Raw genomic sequence first — 15,021 nt, forward strand, 5'->3', positions numbered from 1 at the left:
TCGGTGCTGGGGAAGATGATGGAGCGGTTCATCTTGAGGGCGCTCACAAGGCATGAGCGGGACAACCAGGGGATCAGGCCTAGCCAGCACAGGTTCATGAGAGACAGGTCCTGCTTGACCAACCTGATCTCCTTCTATGACCAGGTGACCCGCCTAGTGGATGCGGGAAAGGCTGTGGATGTGGTCTACCTGGACTTCAGTAAGGCCTTTGACACCGTCTCCCACAGCATTCTCCTAGAGGAGCTGACAGCTCACGGCTTAGACAGGTGGACTCAGCGCTGGGTCAAAAACTGGCTGGACGGCCAGGCCCAGAGTGTTGTGGTGAATGGAGTTACATCCAGTTGGCGGCCAGTCACGAGCGGTGTTCCCCAGGGCTCAGTTTTGGGGCCGGTCTTGTTCAACATCTTTATCAATGATCTGGATGAGGGGATCGAGTGCACCCTCAGTAAGTTTGCAGATGACACCAAGTGGGGCAGGAATGTTGATCTGCTGGAGGGTAGGAAGGCTCTGCAGAGGGACCTGGACAGGCTGGATCGATGGGCCCAGGCCAACTGTATGAGGTTCAACAAGGCCAAGTGCCGGGTCCTGCACTTCGGCCACAACAACCCCATGCAGCGCTACAGGCTTGGGGAAGAGTGGCTGGAAAGCTGCCTGTCGGAAAAGGGCCTGGGGGTGCTGGTTGACAGCCGGCTGAACATGAGCCGGCACTGTGTGCCCAGGCGGCCAAGAAGGCCACTGGCATCCTGGCCTGTATCAGAACTAGTGTGGCCAGCAGGAGTAGGGAAGTGATTGTGCCCCTGTACTCGGCCCTGGTGAGGCCGCACCTCGAATACTGTGTTCAGTTTTGGGCCCCTCACTACAAGAAGGATGTCGAGGTGCTGGAGCGTGTCCAGAGAAGGGCAACGAGGCTGGTGAGGGGTCTGGAGAGCAAGTCTTCTGAGGAGCGGCTGAGGGAACTGGGGTTGTTTAGCCTGGGGAAAAGGAGGCTGAGGGGAGACCTCATCGCTCTCTACAACTCCCTGAAAGGAGGTTGTAGCGAGGTGGGTGTCGGTCTCTTCTCCCAAGTAACAAGTGATAGGACGAGAGGAAATGGCCTCAAGTTGCGCCAGGGGAGGTTTAGATTAGACATGAGGAAAAATGTCTTTGCTGAAAGAGTGGTGAAACATTGGAAGAGGCTGCCCAGGGAAGTGGTTGAGTCCCCATCCCTGGAGGTATTTAAAAGACGTGTAGATGAGGCACTTAGGGACATGGTTTAGTGGGCATGGTGGTGTTGGGTTGACGGTTGGACTCGATGATCTTAGAGGTCTTTTCCAACCTTAATGATTCTATGATTCTATTTCTGATTCTATGTACATATACACATATATATGCATATATAATGTTTGTATGTATTTTGATCCTATGTCTGTCTTTTCCTGAATACCTTATCTATTTATACCCCATGATTATTTTTCTGCATTATTGTTCTTCTATCTATGAATTTGTTTTGTTTTTTTGATTCTATCTCTTTACCTTTAAGCAGCTCATGAAAGAACTACAATTTCTCTGTAATTGCATACCTTGTAAGTAAAAATATTCCTTGTTTTTTTTAAAAATTTTGTAGTCAATATTATAGAACCCTTTTCTGTATGCATTGTTCCTTAAAATGCTCCTGTCATGAAATTGTATCTTCTGTCATGACATATTTTCTTAACAAAACTACTCTCTTTTGTCCTGTGTATGTTTTGACTTTATCATATTCCTTAGCATGAAAAAAATTACTTCTTTACTGATGGCAAATGACATACATCATGCATGGATTCTGAACAAGGTTTTTTACAATTTTCAACAAGTCATCTTATGTTTTACATTTTTAGCAGGAGCTGTGGCATGTTTCAGTATGTCCCTGATCCAGATTATAGTGACAGAGACAACAACATGTTGCAGATGCTAAATCTAGATTCAGGGAGTATGTCTGTCTTTCCTAGCACTGCAGTTATCTGGACCAATGCTGAAGCCACAGTTTAGAAACCTAGCACGTACAACTTCTCCACAGAGTACGTCTTGTATTTTTGCTTCCATATTTTCACTGTGAGAACATAAGCAAAATTCATTTTACATCTACTTTTCTCCAGAGAATATCAGCACAAACATAAAAATTAAGATAATTATTTTAATTTATACAAATACTTTCTATTAATTTGTTTACCCCAAACTGTTTCATGTCAAATAAACTGTGATGGTAAATTTACTCATAGAACAGGACCTGGCAATCAAAATTTAAGATAAATTTCATTAGCATGCAGCGCCTCAGTTAAGGTCAGTGTGACATGCTGGGTTTTAACTTTTAATCTAAAAGGTCTCAGAGCTTTTATATATTTCAAATTTATATCTATCTCATAGAAGGAGGTTTCTTATCAAAATCTGAAGAAGGTGAAATTTCAGGTATGTCCTATGCAACTCTCTTTGTCTGTTATACAGATCAGTAATGTTCCAGCATCCAAAAGGAGATGAATAGCCCTTTCTGAGGGAATAGAACGTATTTTATTTTTCATCTAAATTTCTTTATTTCCTGTTAAATAAAAGCTAAATCCTAAGAAAATATGTTGATTTCAGACCACTTTACAAAGCCTAAGTATTTTTGCTTCTACTATGTTGTGTCCCTGAAGAGGAAAACTTTAAATTTGATTAAACATAAAACAGATCTCAATAAAAATTTTGCTCAGGTAGCTAGTATGCCTAGGAGGATTTGTGAGTCACTGGATCATGTGGTTTTATTCAGCAGATAACTGATGAAGGCTCTAAGTTAAGAAGACTATGACAGGGCTCATAGGAAAGAATGGGACTTCAACACAGGTTAAGAAGCAACTGGAGTCACTTTAACTCCACTAACCTCAGGATTGCAACCTCTCAAGAGAAAATTTTAGAGATGCTGAAGATGGCTGTATGAAAGCCAGCATGAAGCAATATGGGCTGATTTCATATTCCCGTTCTGCATGAACGTGGCCCTAAGCCTTCATAACATGTCATTCCTTTTCCCAACGTTACAAGCAAACAAATAAGCAAAGGAAACATAAAATCATTTATAATATTGCAATTTTAACTTTTTGTTAGCACATTGTAAAATATAACTCTTTTTCACTCTCAATCCCAACATGCTATGAGTCAGTAATTTCTATGTGACCATTCTGGCCATATTATATTATAGTATATTATATAATATAATACTAGTGAATAGGCTTTTCTTTGCTGTTTCTAAAATTGTTTAAGTTCAAGGTTAAACCCCAGCAATTAGGAAATCAGAAAAGAATAAATATGTACTTTTTGGTGGTTTCTCAAGTTTTATTTCAATATTGTTGTGGTAGCAGTTATTGCACTATGTATGCTTTCCTTTCTTTTTTATGTCATACTTTTCATAACCGAAATAAATTATTTGCAGTCAAAACTCTAAAGGCTTGGAGATTACATTTATTAAAGGGGCAGGGGGTAGAGACTTTGTTGGAGCTTGCTGCTTTTGTTTTAAAAATGTCACCTGCTGTTTTTAAGTTAGAGTTGCACAAATGCACTACACCGTGTGCTCCCTGGTCAAACAAATTGAAAGGATGACAGGTTGCCATAGAAACAACATCAGGGCAAGCCTGTGATATTGTTAAAAGAAAGCAATCGTTGAAAAATCAGCAGTGGTTGAATCACAAAAAACGATGAAATACTGAAGAATCCCTTCACTTGAGAAAGGACAAGTGTTTAAGGTTCAGTCAGTGAGCTGCTCATCAGAGATTCATATTGTGGCAAATAGGTCCCTTCAGACTCTCTTACAAAGCTTCCAACCACAGGCCAAAATTTATTTGTAAAGTACACAAAGGTCTAGGCTGAAAAGAAAGAAATACATTCCAACATATTGAGTCTGCATGGTGGAGCCAGTTAATCAATGGGTAAAAGAAAGCTCACAATCCCCTGAGTCATGACTAAAAACACTTAAGCATGGGGCATAAAAAGAGAGAAAAGGAATAGTGAGACTGATGAAACAGAACAGGAGAATAAGATTGAATATACTTATAGGAAATGCTCAGAGAAGAAAATGAAGCAAGTCTGCTGGCCAAATATATAATAGCATTCCCACTTCAGAAGATATTGGGTAGATATGATGGAGATGTCTTCCCCATAAGAGTATGTCCTAAGGAGAGTAAATGAGGAGTCAGGTAAAACAAAGCCTAGCACAGCAAAGCAACCGAAGGAAAATGGAAGGGGAAAGAGAAAGGGGAAAAGGGAAAAATAAGAATTACTTTTTCTATAGCTAATAGTCTTCAAAAGGAAGCATCATTTTAATTATTAACTACTTCTCATCTGGACAGGCTGGATCGATGGGCCGAGGCCAACTGTATGAGATTCCACAAGGCCAAGTGCCGGGTCCTGCACTTCGGCCACAACAACCCCATGCAGCGCTACAGGCTTGGGGAAGAGTGGCTGGAAAGCTGCCCAGCAGAGAAGGACCTGGGGGTGCTGGTTGACAGCCGGCTGAACATGAGCCGGCAGTGTGCCCAGGCGGCCAAGAAGGCCACTGGCATCCTGGCCTGTATCAGAACTAGTGTGGCCAGCAGGAGTAGGGAAGTGATCGTGCCCCTGTACTCGGCCCTGGTGAGGCCGCACCTCGAATCCTGTGTTCAGTTTTGGGCCCCTCACTACAAGAAGGACATCGAGGTGCTGGAGCGTGTGCAGAGAAGGGCAACGAGGCTGGTGAGGGGTCTGGAGAACAAGTCTTCTGAGGAGCGGCTGAGGGAACTGGGGTTGTTTAGCCTGGAGAAAAGGAGGCTGAGGGGAGACCTTATTGTGCTCTACAACTCCCTGAAAGGAGGTTGTAGCGAGGTGCGTGTCGGTCTCTTCTCCCAAGTAACTAGCAATAGGACAAGAGGAAATGGCCTCAAGTTGCACCAGGGGAGGTTTAGATTGGACGTGAGGAAAAATGTCTTTACTGAAAGAGTGGTTAAACATTGGAAGAGGCTGCCCAGGGAAGTGGTTGAGTCCCCATCCCTGGGGGTATTTAAAAGACGTGTAGATGAGGCACTTAGGGACATGGTTTAGTGGGCATGGTGGTGTTGGGTTGACAGTTGGACTCAATGATCTTAGAGGTCTTTTCCAACCTTAATGATTCTATGATTCGATGATTCTTTTCTAAATACAACTTTATCCACTCTCACCACAGACTGTGCCAAAGACAGAAAAGGGATCAGCAGAATGTAGAAGGCCTGAGACTGTGTTCAGTAAAGTATTACTAATGACTATCAAAATAAACTTTAGAAAATATTCATGTCTATTTTATTTGACTTAACTCATAGCACTTAGATCTTGGATATACTGCTGAGAACTGCACTTAAGTTTGTTTATAGGTCAGTAAATAACCATTAAAGTTTCTTCCATGTTTGAATCTGACTGAATAATTTATTAAGTATAAACTTACTACCTTGAGGCTATCCCCCAACAAACAAATGTTCCATGATGTCAGAAGCTGTACAGAGGTGCCAGGCTCTGTGCGTGCCAAGATGTGTGCACTCGCAGTGGTAGTCTGACATTCTCACATGTAATTCTTTTTGGCTTTGATGTACCCAGAGTCCACAGTGGTTTCAGATGTTCCTTGGGTAAGATGTTGCAATTATTCTTGACATGAAAATGTTTTTTGTGTGTTCTTTTTGAAAGGGATTACTATTACTTACAAAGGAAGTCATAAACTGCTGTAGTGAAGATGAAAATTTGCATTGACTAGACGACTACATTGATAACACCTCTTTGCATTTTCCCAAATTTTCGCTTTAAAATATGTAGCCAAATTCTTAATGCCCTTTTAATATCATCAGAATTGTTATTTAGATTGTAGAAGATGTGAAAGAAAAGATTTAGGCATTATTTGGATAATGTCATTTATAATCCCCCCAAATTTGAAAAGGAGTCTATCTTGGAAATGAAATGTGAATTTATTTGAATTTTTTTAAGCTTCCAGAATACCTTTAAAGATTTCTGACTATTGTAAAATATTTTCTATCAACACTATTTCAGAAATTTAGAAGTATTTTCCCACTGCATCTGATAAAAAATAAAGGTCACAAGAAGCAAGATAGTCTGACACACCTACCAAGATCAAAGGACTGCAAAGTAATTTCATTGCACAGAATTCTTTATGTTAGTCAAGCAATTATCTTCTTTCAGTATTAAAACTGTATAATAATATTTTAAATAGTTAAATTGTGTTTCTCAGTGATGAGGTTTCAAGCATCATTAGTGACGTACATTTAAGTTTTCACTTTATCATTGACAAAACATCCTTCACGAATTTAAGTTGTGGGAGAATTATAGATCTGGATTTTGTTTCTATTTTTAATGTCAGTAACTTTGTTTCTACAAAGATCATGTAGGTTTTTGTTTGGTTTTTTGTTCATTTGTTTCAGAAATGTCTAGCTTTACTGACTCAAATCAAAGTTTTGGTGTAACTAAGAGCCATTAGGTACACGGCACATAATCCACAACTTTTGGGATAAGGCAACGCTCAGAGTAGTTCAGAGAAAAGGAACAGAGACTGCTCCTTTTTGTTACTGAGCTAGGTGGTAGCTCCCTTGGATCTAAATCAGTGAAAAATGCCCTAAATGACTGAGACAGCAAAGAAAGTTTGCTGAAGAAAGCTGCTTCAGACTCCACACCAGTCTGAAGAAGGAAGTTTTGGAGGAAATGCAATGATTATCTGGCTCATGAATATACTCAAGCAAACCTTCCATCTTAAAGCTTCTGATTTTAAGTAGAAGCTTCCATTCTTTTATGAAAAGCAAAATATCTGTAGGCAAAACTTCCACATTGATTTATTATGCTGCTTACTTCTTAGTTTTTGGGTGGTTTTTTTTTTTTTTCCTATGTAGTTAACTATTTCCTATTAAATGTAAAAGGAAGGAAACACTGAAGGAGGAGAAAGCAAGGAAGGCAGCATGGAAAAAGATTCATATGGGATAAATATGTTCTGTATTTCAATGCATTGGAGTCATATGCATGCCGACTTGCCCCTTTAAGACAGTCGTGCTTTCATGTTATAAGGAAACAACCTGACCTCTTATGCAGCACCCACCACAGACTTCCAGCCAGGGATGTGTACACTGGAGCCTTAACTGCTGGTGTTCCTGGACAGCTGTGAAGAGGTAGAAAACACTTGGAGAACAGGTGACCTTCCCATTCCAGGCTATGCATGTAGAGTAAAGGTGTAATACTGAAAAAAACCCCAACAAACCCCACAAAAACCCTCTTCTTTGTGGGGGCATCTCAATGACAAAATTATTAGGGATTCTGTCTTATGTGCTGATGTCAGTAGGTAGAAGTGCTGTCCAATTATTTATGACAAGGACAGAAAAAAATGAACAGCCATAAATAAAATGCTAAAAGTAGAGAAGAACTGGGGAGAAAAAACTTCTGTCTAAATGAGCATATTGCTTTCAAATTGTGTGAGTGAAAAAAACATCAGGAGGAAGAAACTTCAGCCAGAATACAGATTTTGCTAAGTGCTAAGCTTTGTCAAGTCCTTCTTCAAAGCAGAGGTCACTTCTCGCATGTTTGTACCATTCAGGAAGTAACAGAAACCACAGGTAACAGACTTAAGACACCTAAGGTTAAAGTATATTCATCAAAACTACATGACCTTTGTAATCTATTATGGGAAATGTGTCAATGGGATGACTAAGATAATTGATTATAATTCTATGGTGAGTGTGCTGTAACCTAGGCCTGTCAAGGTAGTTGATATGAATTTGGTTCCACATGATTCTGCTGAAGACTAGCAGTGAATCTCCTATCTAGATGTGTATCATTACACTAAGTCTCTTTTCTCTTGCTTCATATATGATATGGGACCCAGGAGTGTTTTCTATCCCCTGAGTCTGACTGTGAACGCTGATTGTCCCAGATATCATTTGGGGAGAGAACATTTTTTGTGAAGACTATCCCCTTTTTTGGGATGGAAACACAGGGCCATGAGCTGAAACTCCACAGAACTGATTTGCTCCATAGTTTTGGCATAACCTCTGAGAGATATAAAATCACTAGTTTTATATATCTGACTTATTAAATATATCCTGTCTGGGTACCAATTCCTGAGTGAGAGACATAGTATATTCAGCACTGAACTAATACATATCTATGTTTATTAAGCCTAGGGAGACCTGCTTCTTTTTAATTCTTGTTACTTTGAAGCTTAAACTATTTTTGTTAAAATAAATCTAAGCATATATATATAGCTTGAAATTTAGAGACTTGGCGGGGGGGTAATCCCAAATAAAATCTGACAGAGACATACACATGTACACTTAATACTTTTTTATTGTCAACAATATTTTTTTTTTATTGTCAACAATTATTACTTTTTAATGTAAACAAATCTATTTAGCGGTACAGCCCTTCTTATGTATCATTCTGGCTTCACTGATGTCTGATAATTTGGACAAGGACAAGACCAAATTTTTGAGGCTAGGAACAAGTCACTACAATATTCAAGGTATAACTATTGCAACCTTAGCCTGCTATGATTTTTAATAAGACTGAATTCATAAAATGCATTCAGTGTTGAATATTCAGTGATGAAACATTTTGTGATGTTAAATGTCATAAATAATTCAGATAATATAGGTAGGGATTTCATGCAAAAGTACTATGCATTGACAGCATGTCCTAACAAAATAACATCAATGATGGGCTAGATCCTTGGGCCTTATACCTTGAGTAATCAAGCATTCCTTTGTAGTCCTATTCATTTCAATGGGATAACAGACAGACTGAAACTCTTCTCAGTGTAAATAAAACTACCAGCATAAAAGTTTACACAAGTCTGACGCAATGTCTACAGAAGTTGATGAGAATTAACATGATTTCAATTAATGAAACTTTTGAGACTCGCTACTACCTCACTACTTTCTAACTGAGAAATGGATATTGCTGTGGTAAAAACTCAAGAAAAATTCTCACATTTATTTACACACACTAATAAAGTAAGAATAAATTTGTAGCTATAGAATCCGTTTTATAGACATACACTTATTTACCAGAATAAGTATTTCTGCACACAGGCATATACTTTTATGTCAATATTACAACTTCCAGGTCTGATTGGTTTAATGTTTTTAAGTTGCAAACTTTTAAGATTTCTTAGTGAAAGAATTTTGGGATGCAATGATTTTATGCACATTTTACAATAACATATAATGTTCATATGACAGTAATAGTGAAGTGATAGTAGAAATATAGAATACCTTATTGTAAATCTTTGGGGTTTTTTCTATATTCTCTTACCTGGAGAAGCTGAAACCATAGTTTTTAGTTTTTGAGAGGGAACACAAAAATGAAAGAAAAAAAACACTTTAGATCTATATGACCAGAAACATCTCTTCAATATGATTTCTACTTCAGAGGAAGCATTCCTTTAAACGATGTCTTTGACAAGGTCCCTATTAGCTATATTTTAAAAGTTTCTGAACTAAAGAATGTATTATCCAATAAAACAACTTAAATCATTAAAACAGAATGTAATAAAATACATAGTCTTAAGTGAAAGCATGTTTCCACTTCAGTTAAAATTAAATGTTTAGAATTAATTTGTTAAAAGTAGGTAGAACTTTAAGTGTCTCATCATCAAGATTTTGATTAGTATTCTTTATAGCTCTGATAATAAAAGACGCACTTGTGATTCCTGTGGAGATCCCATTTATTATTACAGTTCTGCATTAAAATACCTTTATTTAATACACAATTTTAAAAGTGTTCCTAAAAGCTTCCATGTTGGATTATTTATTTGTAATTTTGCACCATTATTTAATAATTCAACTTGATAATACCAGTACTATTCCCTGACTATTTTCAGCTTCTACTCAGGCAGAGTATAAAGTTGTGTTGCCTATGCACCAGATTTTTATCTGTAAAATCGAAGATTTATTTTAAGCATTGAATATTTTTTTTTTATACATATATTAGCTAAGGATCTAGTTATGTAATTTCATCAGTCTGGAAGCTTTAAGATTTTCACTGAAATTGAAACAATGAAAAAAAAACCTTTAAGTATTGGAAAATTAAAAATATGGGTTATTGAAATGCATGCTTTCACACCACAGTCCAGGTGTGGCACCTGGCCAAGAAGAGAAGGAACATGTCTGTTGTAGGCTGGGGTCAATAGATAGATTATATGATAGATCTCATAGCTGTGTATTGCATATCTTTGCATACAAATTACAACCAGGTTTTAAGAGTGAAGTACAAGACCAGGCACAAGCAATAGTGGTAAATGTCCCTTTAATGATAATACAGCAGTGCTTACATAGATAGCAGTGCAGTACAAAGTTTATTAAGTGATCATTTCTGCCCACCTCTAAAATAATCTGCCAACTTTGTCCTGAAGAAAAGGGGAAACTGCATAGCTCAGCAGGGTTAGCTACTAAAACCTGAAACAGCTCTATCTATGTTGTTAAGTTACAGTCACCTTCATGGCTACTCTACATCACCAAAATGAGAGACTCCTGTATGAAGTTAACTGGACTTTCCATAGAAGACACCTGTTTTCTTTAATTTGATAACACATCCATTCTGTTAACATATATTTTCTCTGATAACCTGTTCATTTCTGGATCATATATTTTCTAGCTAGTTTGTTTATCTGTGGACTACTGAAATTATCAGTCTTTTAAGACATGTTGTAAGACATGGACTGATGTTTTTTCCAAATATGTTTCAATACAGCCTTAATACATTTTTGGCTACATTCTTACTTTACATTCTTACTTTAGCATTTCCGAATTTCTCAAAAGGTCTTGAAACTCAGGTTACGTAGCAATAGTAAAAAAGAAAAGAAACTTATATATTTTTATATTTATGTATATACCCTGGCAGATATCCTGCTGGGAGTCTGTTATAGACCACCCAACCAGGATGAAGGGGTGGATGAAGCGTTCTATAAGCACCTGGCAGAAGTCTCTCAATCGCCAGCCCTTGTTCTCGTGGGGGACTTCAACTTCCTGGACGTCTGCTGGCAATACAACACGGCAGAGAGGAAGCAGTCTAGGAGGTTCCTGGAGTGTGTGGAAGACAACTTCCTGACACAGCTGGTAAGTGAGCCTGCCAGGGGAGGTGCCTCGCTTGACCTGCTGTTTACAAACAGGGAGGGACTGGTGGGAGATGTGGTGGTCGGAGGCCGTCTTGGGCTTAGCGACCATGAAATGGTAGAATTCTCCATTCTTGGTGAAGTAAGGAGGGGGGCCAGCAAAACCACGACCATGAAATGGTAGAATTCTCCATTCTTGGTGAAGTAAGGAGGGGGGGCAGCAAAACCACAACCATGGACTTCCGGAGGGCGGACTTTGGCCTGTTCAGGACGCTGGTTGAGAGAGTCCCTTGGGAGACGGTCCTGAAGGGCAAAGGGGTCCAGGAAGGCTGGATGATCTTCAAGAAGGAAGTCTTAAAGGCGCAGGAGCAGGCTGTCCCTGTACGCCGTAAGAAGAACGGGCAGGGAAGACGACCGGCCTGGCTGAACGGGGAGCTCTTGCTGGGACTCAGGAAAAAAAGGAGAGTTTACCACTTGTGGAAGAAGGGGCAGGCGACTCAAGAAGAGTACAGGGATCTCGTTAGGTCATGCAGAGAGGAAATGTGAAAGGCAAAAGCCCAGCTAGAACGCAATCTGGCCGCTGTCGTTAGAGACAACAAAAAAAGCTTTTCCAAATATATTAATGACAAGAAGAGAGCCAAGGAGAATCTACATCCTTTATTGGATGCGGGGGGGAACATTGTCACTGAGGATGAGGAAAAGGCTGAGGTACTCAATGCCTTCTTTGCCTCAGTCTTTAACAGGCAGACCAGTTCTCCTCAGGGTACTCGGCCCCCTGAGCTGGAAGACATGGACGGCGAGCAGGATGAACCCCCCATAATCCAAGAGGAAGCAGTCAATGACCTGCTACGCCACCTGGACGCTCACAAGTCTATGGGGCTGGATGGGATCCACCCGAGAGTGCTGAGGGAGCTGGCGGGAGGAGCTCGCCAAGCCACTCTCCATCATTTATCAGCAGTCCTGGTTAACGGGGGAGGTCCCGGATGACTGGAGGCTTGCCAATGTGACGCCCATCTACAAGAAGGGCCGGAAGGAGAATCCGGGGAACTACAGGCCTGTCAGCCTGACCTCAGTGCTGGGGAAGATGATGGAGTGGTTCATCTTGAGGGCGCTCACAAGGCATGAGCGGGACAACCAGGGGATCAGGCCCAGCCAGCACGGGTTTATGAAAGGGAGGTCCGGCTTGACCAAGCTGATCTCCTTCTATGACCAGGTGACCCGCCTAGTGGGTGAGGGAAAGGCTGTGGATGTGGTCTACCTGGACTTCAGTAAAGCCTTTGACACCGTCTCCCACAGCATTCTCCTCGAGAAGCTGGCGGCTGACGGCTTAGACAGGTGTACTCTGCGCTGGGTCAAAAACTGGCTGGACGGCCGGGCCCAGAGAGTTGTGGTGAATGGAGTTACATCCAGTTGGCGGCCGGTCACGAGCAGTGTTCCCCAGGGCTCAGTTTTGGGGCCGGTCTTGTTCAATCTCTTTATCAATGTTCTGGATGAGGGGATCGAGTGCACCCTCAGTAAGTTTGCAGACGACACCAAGCTGGGCGGGAGTGTTGATCTGCTGGAGGGTAGGAAGGCTCTGCAGAGGGACCTAGACAGGCTGGATCGATGGGCCGAGGCCAATTATATGAGGTTCAACAAGGCCAAGTGCCGGGTCCTGCACTTTGGCCACAACAACCCCAGGCAGCGCTACAGGCTTGGGGAAGAGTGGCTGGAAAGCTGCCTGTCGGAAAAGGACCTGGGGGTGTTGGTTGACAGCCGGCTGAACATGAGCCGGCAGTGTGCCCAGGTGGCCAAGAAGGCCAATGGCATCCTGGCCTGTATCAGAACTAGTGTGGCCAGCAGGAGTAGGGAAGTGATCGTGCCCCTGTACTTGGCACTGGTGACACCTCACCTCGAATCCTGTGTTCAGTTTTGGGCCCCTCACTACAAGAAGGACATCGAGGTGCTGGAGCGTGTGCAGAGAAGGGCAATGAGGCTGGTGAGGGGTCTGGAGAACAAGTCTTCTGAGGAGCGGCTGAGGGAACTGGGGTTGTTTAGCCTGGAGAAAAGGAGGCTGAGGGGAGACCTCATTGCTCTCTACAACTCCCTGAAAGGAGGTTGTAGTGAGGTGGGTGTTGGTCTCTTCTCCCAAGTGACAAGTGATAGGACGAGAGGAAATGGCCTCAAGTTGCGCCAGGGGAGGTTTAGATTGGACATGAGGAAAAATGTCTTTACTGAAAGAGTGGCTAAACATTGGAAGAGGCTGCCCAGGGAAGTGGTTGAGTCCCCATCCCTGGAGGTATTTAAAAGACGCGTAGATGAGGCACTTAGGGACATGGTTTAGTGGGCATGGTGGTGTTGGGTCGATGGTTGGACTCGATGATCTTAGAGGTCTTTTCCAACCTCAATGATTCTATGATTCTATGATTCTATATGAAGTTGTGTATATGTATAATGTCTTTCTAATTACTTGTTATTAACACTTTAATAGCTATCTAATTACAGCAATGTTAATGGTAGTTAACAAACTGCTGAAACTTATTTGATTCTCTTCAGGCTACAGCAATACTCTTGAACACCCTTTGAATAGTGTTTCAGGTTTAAACATGCTAGAATCTAGTATTTATTTTCATACCTAAAATATTCTTACTAATTCACAAGTTATGGAGCTTTATAAAATGCTAAGGAATTTAACGTTGCACCAAAACTGTATAGAAATGAAACCTAACATAATGTCTGTCAGGCCTAAGACACTTTCAAACATTTTGTGCCAGACCAGTGTTTCAATACACTGCTCTGATACCCAGTTAGGGCTTTGAAATACCTTGATTATTTCAGTAATTCACTTAACAGTGTGGCACCAGGAAGAGTTTCATTAGTGGTCACTAAAGAGGTGATGAGTTGTGGTTTGTGAAAAAGACGGAAGGAATCTGAATCTTAATACAGTACAAGATTTTAAAAACAAGGACAGAGGGAGGGCAAGAGCCAACAGTGATTAATTACTTGCAAAAGTTGCTTCCCCCCATCTGGTACTGTATTTGCATACATGTTCTTCTGACTGCATCCTGGCCTGGCCATTGTATTCAGGCTGCTTTGTAGTTTTCACAGCAAAAGCAGGAGTCTGGGATAGATCTGATGGTTTGACTCATCCCAAAGAAATCTCACCTTTGAGAAGACCTGTGGAGCAAAAAGCATCTGGTCCCAGAATGGCAGAGACACAGAAAAGAGAATTTTAGGCACTGGCTTGAGGCAAAAAGTTTGCACTTCTAAGATAATATCCACTGTTCCAGGCTCTCTGTGCATAAAGGCAACAGTTACCTTTCTGTTATTAATATTTATAAAGCTATTTCCATGAAGATTATTGTAAAATACTTTCACTACTTTTAACAAGGCATCTGATTTTGGATTACAATTCTGAAACAACACATCTGAAAACGAAACAAGGAATTTCACTCATACTCACTGCACTAAATGTAGAAGCCAGAATAAGGTCCATAATGCCCACTCCTTAAAAAAAAAAAAAAAAAAAATCTAAATTATTTGAATCATCAATGACCAGACTATTTTTCTTAGTAATATGGAATAGGAAAGTTCATCTTACAAGTTACTTCCCTTGAGTTATAGCTTTCCCAGAAGTGAGGTAGGTGTTGAAAACTTCATGACTAATCCCATTTCCTATATCAGAAGACCAGTTTGTGGAGGTAGATCTACAAAACACATCACAGGTGACCAATGTAATCACAGTAAAATCTGACTTTTTATATTCAAGTCTCTGGCATTTTACAGATTCCTTGAAGGTGTATACAATTCTCTATTGCTTAGCTTCAAAGCTATAGGTCCTCTCTGTGTGACTCTGCTGGAAAACAACCAGAACAAATGCCTTAGAAAATTTTGTAGACAAACACTACTCTGTTCTAGCCTGCTGGTTTCAATAGATACTAAAGACATTCATTTCA

The sequence above is a fragment of the Aptenodytes patagonicus genome, chromosome 1 (genome assembly GCF_965638725.1).
Source record: "Aptenodytes patagonicus chromosome 1, bAptPat1.pri.cur, whole genome shotgun sequence".
NCBI classification, from domain to species: Eukaryota; Metazoa; Chordata; class Aves; order Sphenisciformes; family Spheniscidae; genus Aptenodytes; species Aptenodytes patagonicus.